This window comes from Ranitomeya variabilis, chromosome 4, assembly GCF_051348905.1.
Source record: "Ranitomeya variabilis isolate aRanVar5 chromosome 4, aRanVar5.hap1, whole genome shotgun sequence".
Taxonomy (NCBI): Eukaryota; Metazoa; Chordata; class Amphibia; order Anura; family Dendrobatidae; genus Ranitomeya; species Ranitomeya variabilis.
Window position 1 is genome coordinate 679,872,185 of NC_135235.1, and position 27,073 is coordinate 679,899,257.

Here is a 27,073-nt window from a genome sequence, read left to right on the forward strand (position 1 = left end):
ACGGAGCAGAGCCGTGTGTGTATGAGATGTGCGGAGCAGAGCCGTGTGTGTACGAGGTGTACGGAGCAGAGCCGTGTGTGTATGAGGTGTACGGAGCAGAGCCGTGTGTGTACGAGGTGTACGGAGCAGAGCCGTGTGTGTATGAGATGTGCGGAGCAGAGCCGTGTGTGTACGAGGTGTACGGAGCAGAGCCGTGTGTGTACGAGGTGTACGGAGCAGAGCCATGTGTGTACGAGGTGTACGGAGCAGAGCCGTGTGTGTATGAGGTGTACGGAGCAGAGCCGTGTGTGTATGAGATGTGCGGAGCAGAGCCGTGTGTGTACGAGGTGTACGGAGCAGAGCCGTGTGTGTATGAGGTGTACGGAGCAGAGCCGTGTGTGTATGAGATGTGCGGAGCAGAGCCGTGTGTGTACGAGGTGTACGGAGCAGAGCCGTGTGTGTATGAGGTGTACGGAGCAGAGCCGTGTGTGTACGAGGTGTACGGAGCAGAGCCGTGTGTGTATGAGATGTGCGGAGCAGAGCCGTGTGTGTACGAGGTGTACGGAGCAGAGCCGTGTGTGTATGAGGTGTACGGAGCAGAGCCGTGTGTGTACGAGGTGTACGGAGCAGAGCCGTGTGTGTATGAGGTGTACGGAGCAGAGCCGTGTGTGTACGAACTGAACGGAGTGCTGCCGTGTGTGTACGAGGTGTATGGAGCGGAGCCACGTGTGTACGAGGTGGGCAGAGCGGAGCCACATGTGTATGAGGGGAACGGAGCGGGGCTGTGTATACCTTCTGTAGAAAAAAGCATTCCATGCCCGAAGTCATCTTTTAGAATGGGGTCACTTTTTGGTACTTTCTGCCATATAGGCCCCTCAAAATCACTTCAAATGTGATTTAGGCTCAAAAACTTTTTTTTATTATTTTTTTTGTTAAAATAAGAAACTGCTGGTCAACTTTTAACCCTTATAACGTCCAAACAAAATAAAATTTCTAAAAATTTTCAGAAATTGTGCTGATGTAAAGTAGACATGTGGGAAATGTTATTATCTATTTTCTGTGACATATCTCCCTGATTTCAAGGCATAAAAAGTAAAAGTTTGATAATTGCTACATTTTCAAAATTTTCACAAATTTCCGTTTTTTTTTCACAAATAAATATCGAAGAAATTTTACCACTATCATGAAGTATTTCTCACGAAGTGTCATGAGAAATATGTTGCTATATAGTAGACGTCCGGTAACTGGTGATAATTCCCTCATGTGTGGGGTCTATTTGTCTCCAAGCAGAGAAATCACACGTTACATTCCACACATAACACTGTGTAAAAATAATCCTGGAAATGTCACTGACTGATGCTGGTTTCACGCGTCCTGATACTTCCAGTACTGGAGATATCAGTGTCTGTGTGTAATACATGTGATAACCATGTACTGCAACAGTACCACACATACCAGCGCCAGGGAAGCAGTGGTACAGTAAGCACTGCTCCCCGGTGTCGGGTGCTGAAAACTGGTCTCATCATTCTCCCCTGCTGTTCTGGCCATCAACACCAGCAGGAGAGAATAATGAGAGTTATATTCAACTGATAACAGTGACAGCCTACACCTGCTGCTGCTAATAACAGTGAAAGCAGGCAGTGGCTGATGGGAGTATTCATCCTGCACTATAAATAAATGAAAAAACCTGTGTGGGTTCCCCTATGTTTGATAACCAGCCAGACAAAACTGGTAGCTGATGTCACAAAGGTGACTTCAACCCCACAAATATGAACCCCACTTGCCACGGCTACAGCAAGTGGGAAGAGTTGGGCAATGAACCAGAGTTGGCGCATCTAAGGCCCCTTTCACACATCAGTTTTTTGCTATCAGTCGCAATCCGTCGAACTTTGAAAAAAGATGAATTGATGATGCCGGATCCGTTTTTTTCTCCTAGATTTGTAATAGCGATGGATTGCGACGGATGGCCTCACGTTTCATCTGTCATTCACCGCATCCGTTGAAAATTGTTTGTCCAGCGGCCGGAGACAACGGACAAAGTAACTTTTTTTGTGTACGTCGAAAAAAATGGGACAGTGCTGGATCTGTCGCCGGCCGTCATTTGCCCGAATGGAAGGAAGCCTATGCAACCGGATCCATCAAATGACAGAATCCAGCGATGGATTCCATTTTTTTTTTAACTGAGCATGCTCCGATTTATTTTGGATCCAATTAGCCAGATCTGCTAGTCAGATCAGAAGAAAAAACAAATTTGTCGCATCAGTTTTTCACAATCTGCGACGGATCCGTCGCCGTTCGTCATTTGCCTGAATGGAAGGAAGCCTATGCAACCGAATCCATCAAATCACAGAATCCAGCGATGGATTCTATTTTTTTTTAACTGAGCATGCTCCGATTTATTTTGTATCCAATTAGCCAGATCTGCTAGTCGGATCAGTAGAAAAAACGAATTTGTCTCATCAGTTTTTCACAATCTGCGACGGATCCGTCGAGCCAACGGATTGTGACTGACGGCAAAAAACATGTATGAAAGGGGCCTAATAGACGGGCCTTTTATAGGGCAGCTGCGGGCTGCTATTTTTAGGTTGGGGGATCAATAAATATGGACCCTTACTAGCCTGAGAATACCAGCCCCCAGCCGTCAGCTTTAGCAAGGCTGGTTGTCAAAAATGGGGGGAAATCAGGCTGTGTTTTTAAATTGTTTATTGAAATAATTAATAAAAAAAAAAGAATGTGGGGACCCATCTATTTGACCAACCTTGCTGACTCTGACAGCTGAGTTTTGCCTGGCTGGTTATAGAGAATACAGGGAAAACCACACCAGATTTGTATTTATAGCGCAGGTGGCAGCTGATGAATACTCCCATCAGCCGACACCTGCTCATTGTTTTTAGCAGCAGCAGGTATAGGCTGATATGAGTAGTAGTCCCATCAGCCACCGCCTGCTGTTGCTGTTATCAGATAAATATAACTCATCATTCTTCCAGTGTTTTCTGTGCGGATTTCACCTGCAAATTCCTATTGAGGAACAGGTGTAAAACGCTGCAGAATCCACACAAAGAAATGGCATGCTGCGGAAAATACAACGCAGCGTTTCCGCACGGTATTTTCCACACCATAGGCACAGCGGATTTGATTTTCCATAGGTTTACATGGTACTGTAAACGTGATGGAAAACTGCCACGAATCCACAGTGGCCAATCCACACCGTGTGCACATAGCCTAATACTAACCCTAATTCTAACCCTAACCCTAATTGCAACCCTAGCCCTAACCCTAATTGCAACCCTCACCCTAATTCTAACCCTAACCCTAATTGCAACCCTAACCCTAATTCTAACCCTAGTAGAAAAAAATAAATAAATATATTTTATTTCATTATTTTCCCTACCTTTGGGGGTGATAAGGGGGGGCTTTATTTACTATTTTTTTTTATTGTGATCACTGTGATAGGTTCTATCACAATGATCAAAATGTGCCTGGAATGAATCTGCCGGCCGGCCGATTCGGTGGGCGCACTGCATTTTGGAAGATGGCGGCACCCAAACCTGAAGACGGACGGACACCGGAAGGGACACCGGGACTCGGTAAGTATGGGGGAGTGGGATCGGACAGTGGGGGGGCGTTGGGGAGGCCGGGGCAGGCAGAGGGGAGAGGAGGGCAGCAGAGGACAGGACAGAGGGAAGGAAAGACTGACAGCAGCGGCAGATCACCACTGTCAGTCGGTGGCAGAGGCAGATCGCGGTCTCAAGCCATGGCCGATGATATTGCAGCATCGGCCATGGCTGGATTGTAATATTTCACCAAGTTTCATAGGTGAAGTATTACAAATTGCTCTGATTGGCTGTTTCACATTCAACAGCCAATCAGAGTGATCGTAGCCACGTGGGGGCAAAGCCACCCCCCCTGGGCTGAAGTACCACTCTCCCGTCCCCGCATGTCTGGCAAAATTTTAGTTAACCCTTTCACCCGATCTGCAGGAACACGATCCTGCCATGACGCCACATAGGCGTCACAGGTCGGATTGGCACCACCTTTCATGATGCCTACGTGGCGTCAAAGGTCGGGAAGGGGTTAAGAAGGATCCAGATGTATTCTCATATACAGAGGAGGACGGCAAGGGGAGATGGTGCTTTTTTAAATAATCCCACTGTGTTGGATTTGAAAAAAAATATGAGGGAGAGATGAAGAAAATTTTAACCCTCCAACTACATTTAACTAACGGGGGGATTATTATAGAGCGAAAATTATACCCAGAGGCTTGAGATCAAATGTTAGACCTAGTCTTATGATTATCAATGTTCAATTTTGTATGCGGTTCAGCCACATATCTAACAAACGTGCAATGGGCATTATTTTACTGAATCTGGAGAATCTGAAAGGCTTACAGGAAGGCGTTTTGGATTTGACCACCAAAATTTACGAGAGTTTGAAAGAGGAAGAGTGGAAGACTTTTCAAGATGTGGTAAAGGGTAGATTGGATAAAGTAAGAGCTGAATTGGAGGATTCTAAAAGGAAGAAATGGAGCCATGATGTGGAGGACTATAAGTCAGGAAATGTATATAATTGGCAGAAAGATAACATCAGATGGAGAAAGAGAGGTCATAAGGATAAAAATAGAGACAATAGGAGATGTAACAATGTGAAAACCAATGTTAACCGTATAATTGCTTCTAGTAGAGTTGGATGCCCCTCTGCTGAAAGGAGGAAGGGGAAAGGAGGAAGACAGCACTGGAAGATACAGAAGAGACAAACGAGGAGCGAAACAGAAAAATCAACAAGCCACGTTGAGACCCCCTGTGACCAGGAACAGCCCACAGATCTAATTATACGTATCTCAAAAAAGGTATTGACTGATGTACATTGAGATTTACTTAACAAAGGCTTGTCGTATGATTTGATCTCACACATAGATTGGTTCAAATGCACAGTTCATTTGACAAAAGTAACAAAAGTAGAAAGGAGACAGTCCAGGAAAGTGAGCTATGTTTGAGTAAATTTGGTTTGAGTAATAAAAGTATGTTCATTACACCAAGCAGTCCAACAGCGATAGAGGCCTTTATAGAAGCAGTGACTAGAGATGTTGAAGATGTGAGATTATCAATTGTAAAAAAGTTCAAAAATCCCAATATTAGGAAGGAAGAATTTGAGGCTTTAAATGACCTTGTCCATGATGACACGATAGTTATAAAAAAAGCTGATAAAGGTGGGGCCGTGGTCATCATGGACAAGGATAAATATGTTAGCGAAATAAAACGACAGATTGAGGATGAACAGGTCTATAAAAGATTGTATTCTGATCCTAAATTTCAAGTAAATCGAGAAATAAGGGCAATTTTAGATTCTGCCTTAGAAGGAAAGATAATTGATAAAGATATGTATAATTTTCTGTTGAACCTTCCGCCATGTACACCTGTGATATATGCTTTACCAAAAGTGCACAAATGCATTGAGAGTCCTCCAGGGTATCCCATTGTGGCTGGATCTGATTTGGTATTCAGTCGCATTGGGGTGTTCCTTGATAGGGTCTTAAATCCGTTGGCATAAGGGGCAAAGTCCTTTATTAAGGACACTACGGATTTCTTGGTCAAATTTGAAGGGTTGAAAGTGGGGGAACAGGATCTGTTAGTCTCATTTGACGTAGTGTCACTATATACGTAAATTTCATATGATGAAGGTACAGCTGCAGTTGAGAAAAGACTGAGTGAGTTCAGTTTTTCAGAGGAGGCCTGTAAAATGATTTTGGATCTGCTAAGAGTGATTTTGACAAGGAACTACTTTTTATTTGGAGAAGAGTATTAGGCTACTTTCACACTTGCATTTTTAGCAATCAGTCACAATCCGTCGTTTTGGGAAAAAAACAGATCCTGCAAATGTGCTCGCAGGATGCGTTTTTTACCCATAGACTTGTATTAGCGACGGATCGCGACAGATGGCCACACGTCACGTCCGTCGTGCAACGGATCCGTCGTGTTTTGGCGGACCGTCGGCACAAAAAAACATTCAAGTGAACTATTTTTGTCCATCGCGTTGGCCATTTTCTACCGCGCATGCGCGGCTGAAACTCTGCCCCCTCCTCCCCGGACTTCAGAATGGGCAGCGGATGCGTTGAAAAACTGCATCCGCTGCCCACGTCGTGCACAAATTTTACAACGTGTATCGGTACGTCGGCCCGACGCATAGCGACGGACTCGTACCGACGCAAGTATGAAAGAGGCCTTAATGAGTGCTTAATTTTAAAAAAATGGAAAAAAACGGCGTGGGCTCCAGCGCAATTTTCTGCGCCAGAGGGGGAAAGCCGACAGCCGGGGGCCAATATTTGTAGCCTGCTATGAATATCAGCCGCAGCTGTCTGCGTAGCCTTTACTGGCTATTAAAATAGGGGAACCCCCCCAAAAATGACGTGGGGTCCCCTATATTTTATAGCCAGAAAGGCTACGCAGACAGCTGTGGGCTGATATTCATAGCCTAGAGAGGGGCCATAGATATTGCCCCCCCCCCCCCCGTCTACAAATACCAGTCCGCAGCCACCCCAGAAAAAACGCATTTGTAAGATGCACCAATTCCGGCACTTAGCCCCTCTCTTCCCACTCCAGTGTAGCGGTGGGATATGGGGTAATAAGGGGTTAATGTCACCTTGCTATTGTAAGGTGACATTAAGCCGGGTTAATAATGGAGATTCGTCAATAAGACGCCTATCCATTATTAATCCAATACTAGTAAATGGTTAATAAAACACACACATTAGGATAAAAGTATTTTAATATTCTTCATTTAACCATACTTACCATAATTCAGCGCCTGAAAAAAACGTAAAATAATAAACCGTATACTACCTGTCTGCCGTAGTCCAATTAATAACGAGTGTCCTACGACGATCTCCCCTATAGAACAGTGACATCGGGTGATGTCACTGCTCTATAGGAGCTTCAGTGACACACTGACAGGAGACAATGGCTCCTGCAGTGCATCACTGAGAGGTTACTAGAGTTCAGAGTCTCACTTTATGGCAATTGCTGTGTGGGAAAATTTCTCACACAGCAATGCCAAAAGTGAGACTAGGGACTATTTTTTTTACAGCAGCGGAGGAATACAGTGCGGAAGGGAGATCGTCGTGGGACACTCGTGGATTTCTGCGGATCAGGGAGCATATTATTTGTTTGTTATTTTAATATTTTTTTACAGATGACACTGGCTTCGGGGAACAAAATGACAAGTGATGATGAGTATGTACTCTATGTTATATGTACTGTATGTCTGTATGTATGTATTGTATGTAATGTATGAATGTACTGTATGTAGTATGTATGTAGTATGTATGCAGTATGTTGTATGCATGTAGTATGTATGTAGTATGTATGTATGTAGTATGTATTTAGTATGTATGTATGTATGTCGTATATATGTAGTATGTATGTAGTATGTATGTATGTAGTATGTATGTATGTTGTATGGATGTTGTATGGATGTATGTAGTATGTTGTATGGATGTAGTATGTACGTAGTATGCATGTATGTTGTATGTATGTGGTATGTTGTATGTATGTTTTATGCATGCATTTAGTATGTATGTAGTATGTTGTATGTATGTAGTATGTTGTATGTATGTATGTTGTATGTACAGTACAGACCAAAAGTTTGGACACACCTTCTCATTTAAAGATTTTTCTGTATTTTCATGACTATGAAAATTGTAAAGTCACACTGAAGGCATCAAAACTATGAATTAACACATGTGGAATTATATACTTAACAAAAAAGTGTGAAACAACTTAAAATATGTCTTATATTCTAGGTTCTTCAAAGTAGCCACCTTTTGCTTTGATGACTGCTTTGCACACTCTTGGCATTCTCTTGATGAGCTTCAAGAGGTAGTTACCGGGAATGGTATTCCAACAATCTTGAAGGAGTTCCCAGAGATGCTTAGCACTTGTTGACCCTTTTGCCTTCACTCTGCAGTTCAGCTCATCCCAAACCATCTCGATTGGGTTCAGGTCTGGTGACTGTGGAGGCCAGGTTATCTGGCGTAGAACCCCATCACTCTCCTTCTTGGTCAAATAGCCCTTACCTAGCCTGGAGGTGTGTTTGGGGTCATTGTTATGTTGAAAAATAAATGATGGTCCAACTAAACGCAAACCTGATGGAATAGCATGCCGCTGCAAGATGCCGTGGTAGCCATGCTGGTCCAGTATGCCTTCAATTTTGAATAAATCCCCAACAATGTCACCAGCAAAGCACCCCCAAACCATCACACCTCCTCCTCCATGCTTCACGGTGGGAACCAGGCATGTTCACCTTTTCTGCGTCGCACAAAGACATGGTGGTTGGAACCAAAGATCTCAAATTTGGACTCATCAGACCAAAGCACAGATTTCCACTGGTCTAATATCCATTCCTTGTGTTCTTTAGCCAAAACAAGTCTCTTCTGCTTGTTGCCTGTCCTTAGCAGTGGTTTCCTAGCAGCTATTTTACCATTAAGGCCTGCTGCACAAAGTCTCCTCTTAACAGTTGTTGTAGAGAATTGTGTCTGCTGCTAGAACTCTGTGTGGCATTGACCTGGTCTCTAACCTGAGCTGCTGTTAACCTACAATATCTGAGGCTGGTGGCTCGGATAAACTTATCCTCAGAAGCAGAGGTGACTCTTGGTCTTCCATTCCTGGGGCGGTCCTCATGTGAGCCAGTTTCTTTGTAGCGCTTGATGGTTTTTGCAACTGCACTTGGGGACACTTTCAAAGTTTTCCCAATTTTTCGGATTGGCTGACCTTCATTTCTTAATGTAATGATGGCCACTCGTTTTTCTTTACTTAGCTGCTTTTTTCTTGCCATAATACAAATTCTAACAGTCTATTCAGTAGGACTATCAGCTGTGTATCCACCAGACTTCTGCACAACACAACTGATAGTTCCAACCCCATTTATAAGGCAAGAAATCCGACTTATTAAACCTGACAGGGCACACCTGTGAAGTGAAAACCATTCCCGCTGAATACCTCTTGAAGCTCATCAAGAGAATGCCACAAGTGTGCAAAGCAGTCATCAAAGCAAAAGGTGGCTACTTTTAAGAACCTAGAATATAAGACATAATTTCAGTTGTTTCACACTTTTTTGTTAAGTATATAATCCCACATGTGTTAATTCATAGTTTTGATGCCTTCAGTGTGACTTTACAATTTTCATAGTCATGAAAATACAGAAAAATCTTTAAATGAGGTCTGTACTGTATGTAGTATGTATGTAGTATGTTGTATGTTTTTGTTTTTTTGTTTCTTGTAGTCCCATCGGACGATGCCTGCATACAAACACAAAGACCCCCGAGAGGCCCGCACAGACCCCTGAGAGGCCCGTACAGACCCCCGGCAGGCCGCACAGACCCCCGGCAGGCCACACAGACCCCCGAGAGGCCCGCACAGACCCATGGCAGGCCGCACAGACCCCCGGCAGGCCGCACAGACCCCCGGCAGGCCAGACAGACCCCCGAGAGGCCCGTACAGACCCATGGCAGGCCGCACAGACCCCCGGCAGGCCGCACAGACCCCCGAGAGGCCCATACAGACCCCCAGTAGGCGGCACAGACCCCCAGCAGGCCGCACAGACCCCTGGGAGGCCCATACAGACCCCCGGCAGGCCGCACAGATCCCCAAGAGGCCCATACAGACCCCCGGCAGGCTGCACAGACCCCTGGCAGGCCGCACAAACCCCCGGGAGGCCCGTACAGACCCCCGGCAGGCCGCACAGGTCCCCAGCAGGCCGCACAGACCCCCGAGAGGCCCGTACAGACCCCCGGCAGGCCACACAGACCCCTGGCAAGCCGCACAGACCCCCGAGAGGCCCGTACAGACCCCGGCAGGCCCGCACAGACCCCCGGCAGCCCGCACAGACCCCTGAGAGGCCCGTACAGACCCCCCACGGTTCCACACAGACACGCAGTCTCCGCCCACACACCGCCCACACTCTTCCCCCCTCCGGAACAGGATGTACAAGGAAAGAAAGGGCTTATTTTCATTCCGATATTTGTGTCCCATTGACTTGCATTGGTTTCCGGTATCGGCGATATCCGATATTTTTTGGGATATCGGCTGATCAAATCCAATCCCGATATTTTCGGATATCGGAAGGTATCGCTCAACACTAATCATGGGGTGTAAAAATTAATGTTAGGTGTCGAGTTCCCACAGCTGCACAGGGGGAATCTCAAACCATGTCCGCTGCGGTCTCCCATTCTCCTTCAGCTGCAGTGGCGCCTGCTCAGCAGTGACGTCGGTTCCAGCGTCTGGCTTAAGCAGATGCTGTGCATTTGGTTACAGCTGCCAATCCAGGCTCAGTCTTTGTAACCAGCATTGATCAGCGGCGAGCAGACGTTCCAGGGACTAAGTCCTGCTTTTCTTCTAATGAGCATGCCCACGTGATGACCTCTCATTGGTGGTCGGGGGTCACATGCTCAGGTCGTGTAGCAGCTCCGATTGGAGCACTAGGAAGGTCATGGAAGGCTACAGCTATAAAAGGTTCGCATGGCCGCTCGACCATGCTCTAGTATAAGAAATCATGTGTGTGTGGATGTGTGACTGAATCTGGTGAAAGCGCCTCAATCATACCCATCCCTAGTGTTGTTGAATGTACTTGGGTGATTGAGCTACCTAGAGCCAGACTGTGCCATCCAGCATAAGACACGAGTACACAGCGTCAATTAGCAGTGACCGCCAGTGCGGTGCCTTGCGTAACTGGTCCTAGTTAGGGTGGTTATTGGCATCCGCCAGAGCGGCGCTGTATGCACTCAGTGCGGTAAATTATTATTTAGGTTTTTCCCTGGCACCGCAGTTGCGGCTCCGAGTGCTAGTGGTCTAGAGGAACTCTAACCCCGTGTCCTTGTGGCAGAGTCCTGTGACCCAATACTAGCGTTCACTCTGCGGTATTGTGGCCCTGTGACGCAACAGGGTTCGCTTCCTTACATACCAGGTGAAGCTAACCCATGTGTGTTCACATTATACTGCCATATACTGTCTGCCATTACCGAGCAGCAGGTGTCATGTCTGCACGGTGGACCCTGGGCTGCGAACGCACCTTATACCATCCTTATAATTATTCGGTGCGTTCCACCAGCCCTAACACAGCATTCAACTTTTCTAGGTGGATACATTTCCATATTTTAGATGGAGTTAGAAAACCCTTAAGGAACATTTGATAAAGCAACTATGATATTCAATAGATTGTGGCAATATCTAGCGCCTAGAATATACAATGTGCGCGCGTGTGCATAGAAAGTGCGGAGAGCGCCTTCATTCCATAGTGCTAACCATAGTATTTGACATGTGCTTGCCTTCTAGAAGGTTTGTCATCGCTGCTTTAGAGAGTACAAATGATGCAAATGTAGGACTTTGAATGTCCTTTGATAGATGAGGTCCTGGAGAGTTTGCTTGTTCGAAGCTGCATATCTGGCACAATGTGTCTGTGCAGTTTCAAAAAGGATGAAGCTAGAATAACGGTTTAGCAACACAATTCGCATCGATTGCAATTCAATCCGTTTTTGGACACCGGTTCAGAAGGAGCGCACTGTTCCCAAAAAATAATGTGACACCGGGTCAGTGCGTGGAGCGGACAGAGCAAGTTCTTTCTCCATCTCCCTGCTCTAAAAATCCATTTCATCTACGCTCCCCAGGTGTCACGCCGCCGTCGCCGTCTTCCTCCGACTCCCGCTATACTCACATGTCCGCGGCGTCCCGGCGCGCTCCTGCTTGTCCTTCGGCGTCTGCTGCTCTGCTCGCGCGGTCGGCTTCTGCTCCCCGTCGGATGCGCGCGCGCACTCACTTCAGTGGCGCACGCGCACACTTCCCATCTTGATCTGGGCCGCTACTTCCAGCCTTCTCTATGATCTTGGAGGACCCTGACCCGGAAAGTAACTCCCCGCACTGTTTATCTGCCCACCTCTTCCTCATGACAGTGCCTGACTGTCATTTGTATCTTTCAAGTGATTTGGCTCCACGGTTCTCTGCTCAGCTTTTGCTCTGCTCCGTGATCCGTGTTTCCCTGTTTCTCTGCCCTTTTGTCCATTACCTTGTCCTTCTCTTTTGCTCCCTTCCAGTTCCTGGAAGAGCACGAATGTTTACTAAACTAGATCTCCATGGGGCTTAAAATCTAATCCGTATCCACTCCGGAGATGAGAGGAAGACCGCTTTTAAAACCAGAGATGGACACTATGAGTATTTGGTCATGCCCTTCGGTTTGTGTAATGCTCCCGCAGTGTTCCAGGAATTTATTAATGATATCTTCCGAGACCTTCTGTACTCTTGTGTGGTAGTATTCTTGGACGACATTCTTATTTTCTCTCCAGATCTGTCTACCCATAGAAGGGACGTCCATCTCGTTCTATTGCGTCTGAAGGAGAATCTTCTTTATGCCAAGCTTGAAAATTTGCCTTCGAATTGTCGTCTCTTCCGTTCCTGGGCTACATAATTTCTGATTCTGGTTTATGCATGGATCCGGAGAAAGTATCCGCTGTGCTCAACTGGCCACGTCCTCATGGTATCAAAGCAATCCAGCGTTTCCTTGGCTTCGCAAATTACTACCGGCAGTTCATCCCTCACTTTTTGTCTTTGACCAGTCCTATCACTTCTTTGATTCGCAAGGGGGTCAATGCTCACATCTGGACGTGTGAGGCCGAAGATGCCTTTGTGCCTCTGAAACAAGCCTTCGCCACAGCTCCCGTACTTCATCACCCTGAAGTCAACAAACCTTTTGTCCTTGAGGTGGATGCTTCTGCTGTCGGGGCCGGAGCTGTACTTTCTCAGAGATCTCCCTCTGGATGGTTTGTCACCTGTGGTTTCTTCTCCAAGACATTTTCCATCTCGGAACGGAACTATTCCATTGGTGACAGGGAGCTATTGGCCATTAAGTTGGCATTGCAGGAATGGAGATACCTATTGGAGGGGGCCGTAAATCCTTTTAAGATCTACACGGATCATAAGAATCTAGCAAATATCCGTTCAGCGAAAAGACTTAACCCTCAGCAAGCAAGATGGTCTCTATTCTTTGCCCATTTTAATTTTGGACTGCACTTCTGTCCTGGCAATAAGAATATCAAGGCTGATGCATTATCCAGGTCCTTCTTGTCTCTCGATATGGAGGAGGAACCCACGCCCATTCTGGATCCCTCCAAGGTCATAATGGTAGCACCTGTCAGTCTGACTTCTTTACCTCCGGGTAAAACTTTCATTGCTGAATGCAACAGGAAGCTAGTCCTACGCTGGTGACATTCCTCCAAATTTGCAGGTCATGTTGGACTCAAGAAGACTCTCATGCTTATTTCTCGCTACTATTGGTGGCCAACCCTTTTCCAAGACATCCGAAGCTTTATTGCATCCTGCCCATCTTGTGCCAAGAACAAGGTTCTCAGGCATTTACCTTCTGGCCTCCTTCATCCTCTTCCAGCCCCATTGGCTCCTGGGCGGCATATTGCAATGGATTTTATCACCGATTTGCCTCGGTCTTCTGGCTGCACCATCATCCTCGTGGTTGTGGATAGATTCTCCAAGATGGCTCATTTCATATCTCTTCCTAGTCTGCCCTCAACTCCTCAGTTGGCGAAAGTTTTTGTCCATCATATTTTTCGTATTCATGGTCTTCCTCAACATATCGTTTCTGACAGGGGAGTCCAGTTCACCTCTCGGTTCTGGAGGGCTCTCTGCAACTTTCTGAACATCATGCTTGACTTCTCTTCTGCCTACAATCCACAGACCAACGGCCAGGTGGAATGTACTAATCAGACTCTGGTAACGTATCTCCGCCATTTCTCTAACTCCCACCAAAATGACTGGTCTGATTTACTCCCGTGGGCTGAATTCGCATACAACAATCACGCCAGCGAATCTTCTTCCAAGTCACCCTTCTTCATCGTCTACGGGCAGCATCCTGGTGTACCTCTACCGGTCCCTCCTGTCTCAGGTGTGCCGGTGGCTGATCTTCTGTCCGGGGAGTTCTCCAGGATTTGGCAGGAGACCAAAACTGCGCTCGAACAAGCACGCTACAGAATGAAAAAACATGCGGACAAGAGGCGTTTAGATTCTCCACTTTATCTTCCTGGTGATAAGGTCTGGTTATCTTCTAAGTTTGTTCACTTAAAGAGGTAGGACCTTTTTTCTAGTTGATTGGAAGGGTTTTCGTCCTGAGGAGAGATATTGGGAGCTTCGGGAGAACATCCGGGCTCCCCGAATTTTGGCAAGGTTTCTTTCCAGTCTTAGGAGGGAGGGGCTTAAGGAGGGGGGTACTGTCACGCCGCCGTCGCAGTCTTCCCCCGACTCCCGCTATACTCAACTGTCCGCGGCGTCCCGGCACGCTCCTGCTTGTCCTTCGGCGTCTGCTGCTCTGCTCGCGCGGCTGGCTTCTGCTCCCCGTCGGATGCGCGCACGCACTCACTTCAGTTGCGCACGTGCACACTTCCCATCTTGATCTGGGCTGCTCCTTCCAGCCTTCTCTATGATGTTGGAGGACCCTGACCCGGAAAGTAACTCCCCGCACTGTTTATCTGCCCGCCTCTTCCTCATGACAGTGCCTGACTGTCATTTGTATCTTTCAAGTGATTTGGCTCCACGTTTCTCTGCTCAGCTTTTGCTCTGCTCCATGATCCGTGTTTCCCTGTTTCTCTGCCCTTTTGTCTGTTACCTTGTCCTTCTCTTTTGCTCCCTTACAGTTCCTGCCTTCTTGTGTCTCCAGCCTGTCCGAGTTCCCGTCATCCCGTCATTCCAGCCTGTCCGTGTTCCTGTTACCTCTTCATTCCAGCCTGTCCGTGTTCCCGTGTTCATTCCATGTCTTTCACCCCTCCTGCCTTTCCGTGTCCCCGCTCACTTTCTGACTCCCTGTCCCTGGGTACCAGCTGCCGTGGCAGTAGTCTCCCCTGGGCCTGTCCCTAACGTTCCCTGTTCAGGGGGTTGTCCACCTGGTCTACTCGCCCTAGGGAGGTTCGCTGTCGTGGTCCAGTGGGTTCACCTTTGGAGTCCCACCAGCCCTTTCACCAGGTAGGGAGAGGATGTACCAGATGTTAAACTGAGAAGAACAGATACCACACTGACTACGACGGATGCAAAAGTGAGCGTCCGTATCTGCTGGACAAGGCCTGTGGAATTTCAGAGACAGAAGCCCCTCCTGAAGAGAGTTCAGACCTTTGCCTTCCAGGCCACACGAATTACAGAGACTTCAGCAGCAGCCGGTCAATAAGATTCATCGTTCTTTTCAGATTTCTTAATTTATTCAGAATATTTTTGCATCTCTAAAATCAATTTTTTTTTCAACATCTCAAAGTGTTATTATTCAAAGTTCAAAACTAAAAAGTTATTTGAGCAGATACATAAGAAAAAGAAAAAAAAACACAAAAAGAGGTTGTTATCGACATTTTTTGAAAATGTTTCCTCTCCCCATACCACGTCCTCTGCCTCTTGTTGCCACTTGGGCTTTAAGAATAGCAGCTTTTCCTCTTCCTGTCCCCTCTCCACGAGCCCTGGTTTTTAGTCTTCATGCTCTTTAACATTGGATCATTTTTCAACATGTCAGGAAGGAGGAGAAAACGTATTTTATTTTGAGTGTATGTATTAAAAAAAAAAACACATTTGCTATGGGGTTGCCTTTGAAAGTATTGCCTATCTTCACCCGTCCGAGTATTTTAAGGGCCAAGGCATGGAGTGGACAGAACCAGTTCTTTTTTCATCTCTCAGTTCTAAAAATCCATGTAATATATGGTCCCCAGGTAGGGGACGTGTCAGATATTAAACTGAGAAGAACAGATACCACACTTGTTCAAGCGTCGGCGACGACGGATGCAAAAGCAAGCGACTGTATCTGTCGGACAAGGTACATCCGCCTTATCGTTTTTGTTCCCTGGCCTATAAGTAACAAAAAGTTAAACCTGGTAAAGAATAATGCCCAGCTTGCTTGTCGTGGTGTAACTTTTTGCCAATTCCTATTATACTAGATTTTTATGAACCGTAATAACATCACAGGGTGAACCACCCCTTCCAAAAAATTACACCACTCCTCAAAAGCCCATTTGATAGCTAAGAACTCTCTATTACCAATATCATAATTTCACTCAGCCGGTGACAGTTTCATTGAAAAGTAAGCACATGGTGCCATTTACCAGGAGATGCACCTTGCGATAATACAGCCCCCACTCCCACCTCAGACGCATCGACCTCCACATTGAAAGGCTGAGACACATCTGGCTGAATAAGAATTGATGCATAAGCAAAACATCTTTTTAACGGGTCAAATGCCTCCATGGCAGGACTGGTACATCTGGAGAAGTCTGTCCCCTTCTTGGTCATATCTGTAAGTGGCTTGGCTACTACCAAAAAGTTCTTTATGAATTTATAGTAGTTGGCAAAACATAAAAATCTTTGTAACGCCTTCAAATCCTCTGGGCGTTCCCAATTCAATACCGCCCTGACTTTCGCTGGATCTATGCGAAAATCGATGGAAGACAACACATATCCTAGGACAGTGATCTCCTTAACCAAGAACATACACTTCTCTGGTTTGACATACAATATATTGTCTCGGAGTATATGTAAGACCTGCCTGACATGAACTTGGTGTGACTCAAGGTCAGGTAAATAAATTAGAATGTCATCCAGATAGATCACAAAGAATCTGCCTACCAGGTGACTAAAGATGTCATTAATAAAGTGCTGAAAGACGGCGGGTGCGTTTGTTAACCCAAAAGGCATCACCAGATTCTCATAGTGTCCCTCAGGCGTATTGAATGCAGTCATACACTCATCCCCCTCTTTAATGCGGAAAAGGTTATACGCCCCCCTGAGGTCCATCTTAGAGGACAGTATTGCCCCTACAATTTAATTAAAGAGGTCTGGAATGAGAGGTAGCGGATATGGATCATGGACAGTGATCGCATTGAGTTCCCGTAAATCTAGGCAAGGACATAACTCCCCATCTTTTTTCTTAACAAAAAAGAACCCCGCAGCAATGGGAGACGAAGACAGTCTGATATGACCCTTAGCCAGGCACTCCATGATGTTGTCCTTCATGGCCTGCCATTCAGGACCTGAGATGCTATAGAGCCTGCTATTGGGCAGCTTGTCACCAGTAACAAGATTAATGGTACAATCATAAGGGTGATGTGGAGGGAGTTCTTGGCACCCCTGCTCAGAAAATATCCCCAAATTCTGACAGGCACGGACTGGGTATCCACCCAAGCTAACCGTGTACCCAAGCAGTGTCCTTGACAGTATGTACTCCACTTAACAACCTCCTGTGTCTGCCAATCTATTACCGGATTTTGCAGAGCGAGCCAAAGAAGTCCCAGTACTACAGGTAAGGGCAGACCCTCTAGCACATAGCAATTTAACACCTCAGTGTGCATGGCCTCCATCTGAAACTGCAAGTCCTGGACCACCTGCATAAAGTGCCCCTGTCTTAGGGGGTGGAGTCGATGGCAATAATGGGTATAGCTCTGGACAGTGTATGTGTCACGAAGCCTTTGTCCCGGATGAACATCACATCAACCAAATTGAACACTGCCACCACTGTCCAGAAAGGCAGAAACGTCCACCTTAATTCCATCCACATGTATTATAGCTGGTAAGAAAAACTGTGTCCTACCCACCAAGATGATAAGTACACCCAGCGTCGGACTGGAGCACCTTTGGCCAACCAGAGAAAATCATTCTTGAGGCCCACTATGTAGCTACATAGAAATAAATACAAGACCACCAATTATGTGGTAAAACACGTTAATATCAGGGTATAACATAAGGTAGTACACATCTTAATTATGTAGCAGGGGTTGGGGTAGCCCCCCTCATAGAATATAATGTAGCCCCCTCATAGAATATAATTTAGCCCCCTTATAGAATATAATGTAGCCTCCCTCATAGAATATAATGCAGCACCCCACAAAATACAATGCAACCACCTCATAAGTTATAATGCAGTCCCCAACATAGAATATAATATAGCACCCTCATAGGGTATAATGCAGCCCCTCATATAGTATACTGTAGCCTCCTCATAGGGCATAATGCAGCCCTCCTCATATAGTATGATGTAGCCCCCCAGAATATAATGTAGTCCCCTGAGAGAATAATGCAGCCCCACCACTGAATATAATGTAGCCCCCCATAGAGTATACTGTAGCCCCCTCATATAGTATGATGTAGCCCCATAGAATATAATATAGTCCCCTGAGAGAATAATGCAGTCCCCCCACAGAATATAATGTAGCCCCCTCATAAAGTATAATACAGCCTCCCTCATAGGGTATAATGTAGCCCCTTTCCAGCTCCATAATTGTTCTCCCCTTCCATCCCATCATTGCCTTCTACCCCACCACCCCTATCATTCCCCTTTCCACCACCTCCATCATTGCCTTCTCCCCCACAACCCAATCATTGCCCTTTCCAACACCACAATTGTCTTTTCCACCGCCATCATTGTCCTTTACACTACAACCATCATTGCTTTCTCCCCCACCACCCCATCATTGCCCATTTCAACACCTCCATCATTGCTTCCCCCACCACCATCATTGTCCTTTCCACCACAACCATCATTGCCTTCTTCCCCATCGCCCCATCATTGCCAATTTCATCACCTTCATCATTGCCTCCTTCCCCACCACCCCATCATTGCCAATCTCCAATACACACATCTCCAATTCACACACACAAAGCACCACACCACATACACTCTCACACACAAAGCACCGCATCGCACCACATACACACACACACACACACAGCACCACTCACCTCTCGCAGCACTTCCCAGCAGCCTCTTCGTCGCCAGCTGCTGTCTGAAACAGCCTTGTGCTGAATGATGACATCATCCAGCTGTGCTGTCTCAGACAAGAAGCGCCATGCAGGAAGCAGGACGCCAGGATGTGCTGCGAGATGTGCGTGTTTGTATGTGGTGTGGTGCAGTGCTTTGTGTGTGAGCGTGAGAGTGGTGCAGTGGACCTGGGGCTTTACATGGGGGCAGTGTTAGCTGCAGCCTGCGACTAACGCTGCCCGCTATTAAAATTAAATGGTATTCACTCCTCTCCATGCCCATAGGGGCGTGTAGAAGCGTGAAAATTTATTTTTCTTTAGTAGGGGACATGCGTGGCTTCCTGTCACCGGCTGCTGCTCCACTGGCACAGGGTGGGCCCCCTTGACTCAGGGGCCCCAAAGCCACTGGCTGGGTTCCCCTAGAGCAGTGAAGGCCTTAGGCAGTTGCTGGCCAGTACGCCAGCAGGTGTCAGTGACTGGGCCCACCGGAGAATCCTCCGGTTCTCCAGTGGGCCAGTATGACCCTAAGTACACCCGGGTTGCCAACCTTCCAGCATCCCGGGCCCTCTAGTTTTCCGGTAGTTATTTATATAGAGATTGGGAAAGACATGTGCCCAAAAAATGGCCCTTTTTACCACAAAGGAAACACACACCCCTTACACCGGACTACACACAATTTGTCCGAATGTGTCGCTGCACCCACCTGCATGGGTTCCTCAGCAGGTTCAGTAGAGACCACCCTCGACTCCGGACTTCCCACACCCATAGGTGTCTCCCTATGTCTCTGGCGAAGATGGTGATCAACCTGGATCGCCAGAGACATGACTGCCTCAAGGGAGTCAGGAATCTCATACAGAGCTAAGGCATCTTTAACCCGTACTGCGAGCCCCTCACAGAGTGTGGGGTCATTCCACCTCCGGAACTCAGAGCAATATTCCTCCGCTAAACAGTCTCCTTGCTGAAGCTGGCGTACTGTAGACTTAGCTAAGGAAATACGATCGGGGTCATCATACACAAGGCCCTGTGCCTGAAAAAATCCCTATACCATCTGGAGCGACTGTGAGTCAGATGGAAGAGAAAAAGTCCAAGCTTGTGTTCCCCTTGGAGTGAGATAACTATCCCCACATGTTACTCCTCTGAACCTGAGGATACCGGACATAACTGGAAGTAGTGTTTGCAAGCTTCACGGTACACCACAAACTTGTCACGCCCTCCAGAGAACCTGTCCGGCAATGCGACCTTGGGCTCCACAATGGTTTGCCTGAAAGATGAGAGTCCCACACCAGATGTAACAGTGTGCTGTGTAACCACCATATGAAAATCTGCCACCTCCAGCCTAAGCTGCGGTAATTGCTTTGTCAGAGCTGATATGATCCATCATGGATCAGTGAAGGTGATAGCGGTCAATGTCATGTCATGACACAACTGTCGGGTGACCTGGGACTAGGGGCTCCTTTTATGGCCCTAACACTAGAGGGTGCCCTAGTTCACCCTGTTCCCCAGGATACTTCAGATGGCAAAGAAACCGGGGCCTCTGCCCTTGCCCTGTCTCCTAAATTAGCCCTCCGTCTGTTCTCCCCCAACCAGGGAGAAGGCGTTACTGTGCACTGCAGTACAACAACCAGACAAACAGTGGGACAAAGACAAGGGGAAACTAAAAACTCAACACACACCAAATATACTCTCACATATACCAGAGGGATCCATTGGGGCATGCAGGAAGGGGAAGAAACCAAAAATAGGAAAGGATAAGGAATTACTAAGCGTACAAACCAAACAGCAGTCACTTATAACTCCTCCAGCACTCCTTCTCATACCAACTTCTCTCCCTCATGTAGTCATGCAGCAAAAAGCTAACTCTGATGAGGACTAGCAATAGAGGCCAGATTATATAGGGAAAAGGAGTGGCTAACCGAGTACAGCTGGGAACAGGGATGTCCAACGTGGCCGATAAGGAAGACAAAAGGTATCCAGCTCCGGAGGTAAAATCAAGAGTTTTTATTTAACAATTTTAAAAGAAGATATAGCTACTTGACATTGGCCGGTATTTACAGGGGGAAGAATGCCTTGAACCACTGAACACATTTTGAAAACATGTAGTGTTCTTAGTCCTCAGTATTTTACATTTGGAGCTGGATACCTTTTGTCTTCCTGCACAAGCAAACAGCATCAAGCAGAGATGCCTTTCCTTGCTCGGACCCCTCTCATGGATTACGGGAACTCTTCATAAGGGTGAGCTGAATTTCCATTTTCGTTCTACTCAACTTGGTCGATTTACCCCTGTTCTCCTAGAAGAAATAAACAAGTTTAATAAGCTGGAGAAGTGCTTCTTCTCAGCGTAGGAGTAGGAGCAACTAGACGCTGCAGTCCTCTGGCTCCGCACCGTCACGGTAACCCTGTGACAGGCACACTGCAAATCTCAGAAGGGAAGAAGTGCCATATTGAATTTCAGATTTTGCTGCACTGATTTAAGGGTGCATGTCACATTGAGAGAGCCCCTGAAGTGCCAGAGAAGCAGAACAACCCCATAAGTAACCCCATTTTACAAGACACACCTGTCAATGAATTAATCTATGGGTGCATTGATCATATTGTCACCATAGGTGTGTAACAGAATTTTATACCATTGGGAAGTGAAGAAAAAATAATTACATTTTTACCACCAAAATTTAGTCTTAGTATTGCTTAGTCATACGGCGAGACTCAGGAGGGACGGAATGCTATTTTCCTCCTGGAGTGCAGATTTTTCGAGAATTGTTTGCGGACTCCATATACAAAGCCACTAAGTGCTAGAAGAGCAGAATCCCCCCTCAAGTGACCCCATTTTTTCAATAATACCCCTTTTGAAAGTTATCTACAGGTGTAGTGACGATTTTGACTCCATGGGTGTTTTCCAGAACGAGCAACAGTGGATATCGTTTAGTGAAAATTGCAAACTGACATTGTGGTGCCAGTACATTCTAGTTCTCAGTACGTTGCAGTCACCAGAATGTGGTAGTGCCCAACTCATGCTTCTGTAGACACACAACTGTAAATTAGGTGGGCTGTCATTGCTACAGAAATGCCAAACATGTCGATGCTATATATGGTTTAGAAACACTGTGATGATCAGAAAGAGGGGGCATTTGGATTTAGGAGGTCAGAATTTGCTTTCTTTTGGGGGGCAAGGAGCCATAGCGCTTTTCCAGAGCCTTTGTGCTACCAGTAACATGGAAGCCACCTATATTTCCATTGACATCTGATGGACCTGAGTGGGGATTTGTTTTTTTGTGGATTGATTTGTCACTTTTGTAGCGAACATTTTCCATTACATTTGAAATCACATTTATCCTGTGCTCTACGCTGAGTACTTACATCGGGGTTTACATCTAAATCTCTGAGTGACAGAATTCAGATGAGACCCCCCAAGTTTTTCACTATAATGCAGCAGCAGAGTTACTCTGGACTCTGTTTGGCCTCTGTTCAGCAATGTCCTTTTCAGATGTGTACAAAACTGTGGTTGACTGCACATTTATGCACGCCTTAAAAGATAGACATTGCCAGATCATAGGAAGCCACACGGCTTCCACAGTGACTTCATCTGCCTCATGATAGGGAATCTTCCACCAGAGGTTCCATCTGCAATCATGTATTTCAGAGATTTACATAGAAACCCTGGTGTAAGCGCTAAGCATAGAGCGCATGATAAATATGAGCCAAGCCTTACTGCGATCTTTGGGAGGTAGAATGAACAAATCGACAGCAGGTGAGGAATTGGTTTTATTTTTACGCTGTTTATCCTGTGGCATAAGTGATTAGGTGACTTTATTCTTCGGGTAAGTGCAATTACAGCGATACCAGCTGCGGAGACACAGGGGTCAGCGAGTGCTATAGTAAGCTAGCCAAAACTGCATGGATCAGGGATAATCCCACCAAATACCTGCTCTCCTTTTACCATGGGCATAACACTACTCAAACAACACAGGGTGAGGGTAAAACAGTGTGGCAATACTTTATTGAACCACAAAACAGGCAAATAACATATTGAACAGTCCCAACAAAATACCCAAGATGGTGTTAAATTGCAAAGTCTCACAGGATAAGAGAAGCTGTGACTTCAGGACCTACTACCCCACCTGTGGAGCGCACAAGAGGAAGTAACAACAAGCTAAGGAAGCTGACAGCATATTGAGGTCAGGTGACCAGAGGGACACATCTTGGCTGCTCCGAGCATCTCCATGGAGCCAGGTGACTGGTAGGTGCCAATCATGGCTTTCCCAAATGCATCCATGGGGCTCTGGTGACCAGTGGGTCCAAAATCCTGACTGCCCAAAACATATCCATGGTTCAGTGATGGTCAATGTGTATTCTTTCAGTTAGGGCTGTGGCCCCCTAAGCTAGCATCCTGTAAAATGTCAAATCTCTTTCCCTCGTGATGGAGCCAAGAGTGTTATGGTTCTCAATGGCAAGAGAACATAGCCCAGCAAACATAAGAACTAGCTCTTGGAAGGATGGAAACTAAACTGACCATGAACTAAACCTGCCGCACAACTAACAGTAGCCGGGTAGCGTAGCCTGCGTTTTATCCCTAGACGCCCAGCGCCGGCCGGAGGACTAACTAATCCTGGCAGAGGAAAATATAGTCCTGGCTCACCTCTAGAGAAATTTCCCCGAAAGGCAGACAGAGGCCCCCACAAATATTGGCGGTGATTTTAGATGAAATGACAAACGTAGTATGAAAATAGGTTTAGCAAAATTGAGGTCCGCTTACTAGATAGCAGGAAGACAGAAAGGGCACTTTCATGGTCAGCTGAAAACCCTATCAAAATACCATCCTGAAATTACTTTAAGACTCTAGTATTAACTCATAACATCAGAGTGGCAATTTCAGATCACAAGAGCTTTCCAGACACAGAAACGAAACTACAGCTGTGAACTGGAACAAAATGCAAAAACAAACAAGGACTAAAGTCCAACTTAGCTGAGAGTTGTCTAGCAGCAGGAACATGCACAGAAAGGCTTCTGATTACAATGTTGACCGGCATGGAAGTGACAGAGGAGCAAGGCTAAATAGCGACTCCCACATCCTGATGGAAACAGGTGAACAGAGAGGATGATGCACACCAGTTCAATTCCACCAGTGGCCACCGGGGGAGCCCAAAATCCAATTTCACAACAGTACCCCCCCTCAAGGAGGGGGCACCGAACCCTCACCAGAACCACCAGGGCGATCAGGATGAGCCCTATGAAAGGCACGGACCAAATCGGAGGCATGAACATCAGAGGCAGTCACCCAAGAATTATCCTCCTGACCGTATCCCTTCCATTTGACCAGATACTGGAGTTTCCGTCTGGAAACACGGGAGTCCAAGATTTTTTCCACAACGTACTCCAACTCGCCCTCAACCAACACCGGAGCAGGAGGCTCAACGGAAGGCACAACCGGTACCTCATACCTGCGCAATAATGACCGATGAAAAACATTATGAATAGAAAAAGATGCAGGGAGGTCCAAACGGAAGGACACAGGGTTAAGAATCTCCAATATCTTGTACGGGCCGATGAACCGAGGCTTAAACTTGGGAGAAGAAACCCTCATAGGGACAAAACGAGAAGACAACCACACCAAGTCCCCAACACAAAGCCGAGGACCAACCCGACGCCGGCGGTTGGCAAAAAGCTGAGTCTTCTCCTGGGACAACTTCAAATTGTCCACTACCTGCCCCCAAATCTGATGCAACCTCTCCACCACAGCATCCACTCCAGGACAATCCGAAGATTCCACCTGACCAGAAGAAAATCGAGGATGAAACCCCGAATTACAGAAAAAGGGAGACACCAAGGTGGCAGAGCTGGCCCGATTATTGAGGGCAAACTTCGCTAAAGGCAAAAAAGCAACCCAATCATCCTGATCTGCAGACACAAAACACCTCAAATATGTCTCCAAGGTCTGATTCGTCCGCTCGGTCTGGCCATTAGTCTGAGGATGGAAAGCAGACGAGAAAGACAAATCTATGCCCATCCTAGCACAGAATGCTCGCCAAAATCTAGACACGAATTGGGTACCTCTGTCAGAAACGATATTCTCCGGAATACCATGCAAACGGACCACATTTTGAAAAAACAGAGGAACCAACTCGGAAGAAGGCAACTTAGGCAGGGGAACCAAATGGACCATCTTAGAGAAACGATCACACACCACCCAGATGACAGACATCTTCTGAGAAACAGGAAGATCCGAAATAAAATCCATCGAGATGTGCGTCCAGGGCCTCTTCGGGATAGGCAAGGGCAACAACAATCCACTAGCCCGAGAACAACAAGGCTTGGCCCGAGCACAAACGTCACAAGACTGCACGAAGCCTCGCACATCTCGAGACAGGGAAGGCCACCAGAAGGACCTTGCCACCAAATCCCTGGTACCAAAGATTCCAGGATGACCTGCCAACGCAGAAGAATGAACCTCAGAAATGACTTTACTGGTCCAATCATCAGGAACAAACAGTCTACCAGGTGGGCAACGATCAGGTCTATCCGCCTGAAACTCCTGCAAGGCCCGCCGCAGGTCTGGAGGAACGGCAGACAATATCACTCCGTCCTTAAGGATACCTGTAGGTTCAGAATTACCAGGGGAGTCAGGCTCAAAACTCCTAGAAAGGGCATCCGCCTTAACATTCTTAGAACCCGGCAGGTAGGACACCACAAAATTAAACCGAGAGAAAAACAACGACCAGCGCGCCTGTCTAGGATTCAGGCATCTGGCGGACTCAAGATAAATTAGATTTTTGTGGTCAGTCAATACCACCACCTGATGTCTAGCCCCCTCAAGCCAATGACGCCACTCCTCAAAAGCCCACTTCATGGCCAAAAGCTCCCGATTCCCAACATCATAATTCCGCTCGGCGGGCGAAAATTTACGCGAGAAAAAAGCACAAGGTCTCATCACGGAGCAATCGGAACTTCTCTGCGACAAAACCGCCCCAGCTCCGATTTCAGAAGCGTCGACCTCAACCTGAAAAGGAAGAGCAACATCAGGCTGACGCAACACAGGGGCGGAAGAAAAGCGGCGCTTAAGCTCCCGAAAGGCCTCGACAGCAGCAGGGAACCAATCAGCAACATCAGCACCCTTCTTAGTCAAATCAGTCAATGGTTTAACAACATCAGAAAAACCAGCAATAAATCGACGATAAAAGTTAGCAAAGCCCAAAAATTTCTGAAGACTCTTAAGAGAAGAGGGTTGCGTCCAATCACAAATAGCCTGAACCTTGACAGGATCCATCTCGATGGAAGAGGGGGAAAAAATATATCCCAAAAAGGAAATCTTTTGAACCCCAAAAACGCACTTAGAACCCTTCACACACAAGGAATTAGACCGCAAAACCTGAAAAACCCTCCTGACCTGCTGGACATGAGAGTCCCAGTCATCCGAAAAAATCAAAATATCATCCAGATACACAATCATAAATTTATCCAAATAATCACGGAAAATGTCATGCATAAAGGACTGAAAGACTGAAGGGGCATTTGAAAGACCAAAAGGCATCACCAAATACTCAAAGTGGCCCTCGGGCGTATTAAATGCGGTTTTCCACTCATCCCCCTGCTTAATTCGCACCAAATTATACGCCCCACGGAGATCTATCTTAGAGAACCACTTGGCCCCCTTTATGCGAGCAAACAAATCAGTCAGCAGTGGCAACGGATATTGATATTTAACCGTGATTTTATTCAAAAGCCGATAATCAATGCACGGCCTCAAAGAGCCATCTTTCTTAGCCACAAAGAAAAAACCGGCTCCTAAGGGAGATGACGAAGGACGAATATGTCCCTTTTCCAAGGACTCCTTTATATATTCTCGCATAGCAGCATGTTCAGGCACAGACAGATTAAATAAACGACCCTTAGGGTATTTACTACCCGGAATCAAATCTATGGCACAATCGCACTCCCGGTGCGGAGGTAATGAACCAAGCTTAGGTTCTTCAAAAACGTCACGATATTCAGTCAAGAATTCAGGAATCTCAGAGGGAATAGATGATGAAATGGAAACCACAGGTACGTCCCCATGCGTCCCCTTACATCCCCAGCTTAACACAGACATAGCTTTCCAGTCAAGGACTGGGTTATGAGATTGCAGCCATGGCAATCCAAGCACCAACACATCATGTAGGTTATACAGCACAAGAAAGCGAATAATCTCCTGGTGATCCGGATTAATCCGCATAGTTACTTGTGTCCAGTATTGTGGTTTATTGCTAGCCAATGGGGTGGAGTCAATCCCCTTCAGGGGTATAGGAGTTTCAAGAGGCTCCAAATCATACCCACAGCGTTTGGCAAAGGACCAATCC

The 27,073-nt window shown here is 46.6% G+C and overlaps 1 protein-coding gene and 1 non-coding gene across 1 annotated transcript; one reads left to right on the forward strand and one right to left on the reverse strand.

Moving 5' to 3' along the window:
* The window catches only part of LOC143766334 (uncharacterized), a 617,908-nt gene that overhangs the window by 121,727 nt on the left and 469,108 nt on the right, over window positions 1-27,073 (forward strand).
* Window positions 15,594-15,786, reverse strand: LOC143770777 (U2 spliceosomal RNA). Its single transcript, XR_013214733.1, has one exon. It is a non-coding gene; the product is annotated as a U2 spliceosomal RNA (small nuclear RNA).